Source organism: Phyllopteryx taeniolatus, unplaced genomic scaffold (assembly GCF_024500385.1).
Source record: "Phyllopteryx taeniolatus isolate TA_2022b unplaced genomic scaffold, UOR_Ptae_1.2 contig_648, whole genome shotgun sequence".
NCBI classification, from domain to species: Eukaryota; Metazoa; Chordata; class Actinopteri; order Syngnathiformes; family Syngnathidae; genus Phyllopteryx; species Phyllopteryx taeniolatus.
Window position 1 is genome coordinate 1 of NW_026903611.1, and position 2,743 is coordinate 2,743.

The window sequence follows — 2,743 nt, forward strand, 5'->3', positions numbered from 1 at the left end:
TGACCATACTGTTGCTCGCAAATACTCACTTCTGTCCTGAGTCTAGCCTCCACTACTCTTTCCCATAACTTCATTGTGTGGCTCATCAACTTTATTCCTCTATAGTTCCCACAGCTCTGCACATCACCTTTGTTCTTAAAAATGGGCACCAGTACACTTTTCCTCCATTCCTCAGGCATCTTCTCACGCACTAGAATTCTATTGAACAAGCTGGTCAAAAACTCCACAGCCACCTCTCCTAGATGCTTCCATACCTCCACAGGAATGTCATCAGGACCAACTGCCTTTCCATTTTCCAACTGCCTTTCCATTTTCCATCCTCTTTAATGCCTTTCTAACTTCCCCCTTACTAATCATTGCCACTTCCTGGTCCACCACACTTGCCTCTTCTACTCTCCCTTCTCTATCATTTTCCTCATTCATCAACTCCTCGAAGTATTCTTTCCATCTACCTAGCACACTGCTGGCACCAGTCAACATATTTCCATCTCTATCCTTAATCACCCTAACCTGCTGCACATCCTTCCCATCTCTATCCCTCTGTCTGGCCAGCCTGTATAGATCCTTTTCTCCTTCTTTAGTGTCCAACCTGCCATACATGTCATCATATGCCTCTTGTTTGGCCTTTGCCACCTCTACCTTTGCCCTGTGTCGCATCTCAATGTATTCCTTTCGCCTCTCCTCGGTCCTCTCAGTGTCCCACTTCTTCTTAGCTAACCGTTTTCCTTGTATGATTTCCTGTACTGTGAGGTTCCACCACCAAGTCTCCTTCTCTCCTTTCCTGCCAGAAGATACACCAAGTACTCTCCTGCCTGCTTCTCTGATCACCTTGGCTGCAGTGGTCCAGTCTTCTGGAAGCTCTTCCCGTCCACCGAGAGCCTGTATCACCTCTTCCCGAAAAGCTGCACAACACTCGTCCTGTCTCAGCTTCCACCACATGGTTCTCTTCTCTGCCTTTGTCTTCCTAATTTTCCTCCCCACCACCAGAGTCATCTTACACACCACCATCCTATGCTGTCTAGCCACACTCTCCCCTACCACTACCTTACAGTTGGTAACCTCCTTCAGATTACAAGGTACACTTATTGATGCATTTAAAATTGGGGGAGGGGGTGGGGGGGGAATCATCTCCACCCCCCCCCCCCACCCCTCAAAAAGCAACGTTTGTCATTCCCCCACCTTTCACACCAAATTTACATCACTGTCTCCAGATCAATCACTTTTTCAAACCACTATATCAAAATTGTTCAATTGTACAAGTGTCCAAGTTTTCAATTGTGTAACAATGTCTTTATGTCTGTTACAGAGGACTTGCTTCGACTGCTGTTTAAAAGTCCGATCACGATGTTTTGAGCAAATGCCGCACTGAACCAAGTGACTTCAAATGATAAAGGATCAAGGATCAATCCACTGTGATTATATAGTGATTTTGACAGAGCAATAAACACACATTCATTGACACATTTCTGCATTGTGGTGTATGGATACAGACCTAGTGTGTGTGTGTGTGTGTGTGTGTGTGTGTATATATCCATCCCATCCATCCATCGCTCCATTTTCTGAGTTGCTTCTCCTCACTAGGGCATGCTGGAGCCTATCCCAGCTATCTTCGGGCAGGAGGCGGGGCACACCCTGAACTGGTTGCCAGCCAATTGCAGGGCACATACAAACAAACAACCATTCGCACTCACATTCACACCTACGGGCAATTTAGTTGTCAATTAACCTACCATGCATGTTTTTGGGATGTGGGAGGAAACCGGAGTGCCCGGAGAAAACCCACGCAGGCACAGGGAGAACATGCAAACTCCACACAGTCGGGGCCCGGGATTGAACCCCGGTCCTCAGAATTGTGAGGCTGACGCTCTAACCAGTCGTACACCGTCCCGCCTTTGGGGGGACGGAATGTGGACAGACCTGTTCGTCACTGGTGCTCGGGAGAGAACGTTCATTGAAGGATTGCTTGAGGTATGTTCACATACTTTTCATACGATACGGCTCGCAACCAGGCAACAAAATGTTATGTAGCCTAGCAAGCGCAAGCACATACGGTTGTACGTAAACATGCCGGCGTTCCGTCGACTCATGCCCTAAAACTTCGGTAAACATTGGTTTGTGCGTGAGAAGAAATGTTAACAACGGCGCCCAAGTATGTTGCCAACGGCAAGCACGGGAGGCGATGTGCTGGTCACAATACGCAATCCTACTGGTCTCCGTCAAGTTACGCTGGCGGAGAGTTGTCGTTGATATGGCACACTGCACGGAAGATATCCAAAAAAGTAAAATTTTTCAGTTCATTTTGGCGTCGTTGGGCCAAATCGTTGGTCGTGGCTTATGTCACACTACAAGAGGTTTTGTCGTTCCCGACATTATATGTCTGGCCCTATCTGGGAAATCGGTTGTGATAGCTAATCGGGCAAATATCTGGGCTAAAATCCTTTCGTTTGATCTTGGCATGAGAAGATTATTCTCTCATCCAGTGACTTGAAATTGTTGGCTGAAATGATTTCAGAGCTCTCCTTTCCACATTTTTCATGTCAAGGTTGGCTATGATATGGAATGCCGGGGATCCCATAACACACCATAATTCCCGTTCGGTCAGGCTTACATTTGCCAAAATATTCCACTTACAAAGATGCAGTTTTCAGGTAGTGTGGCCGAGCGGTCCAAGGCGCTGGATTTAGGCTCCAGTCTCTCAGGAGGCGTGGGTTCAAATCCCACCACTGCCATGTCCTTGTCAATA

General features: G+C 47.2%; 1 non-coding gene across 1 annotated transcript; it reads left to right on the plus strand.

The window, feature by feature from the left end:
* Window positions 1–2,647: 2,647 nt before the first annotated feature.
* trnal-uag (transfer RNA leucine (anticodon UAG)) lies at window positions 2,648–2,729 on the plus strand. The gene has a single exon. It is a non-coding gene; the product is annotated as a tRNA-Leu (tRNA).
* The last annotated feature ends 14 nt before the right edge of the window (window positions 2,730–2,743 follow it).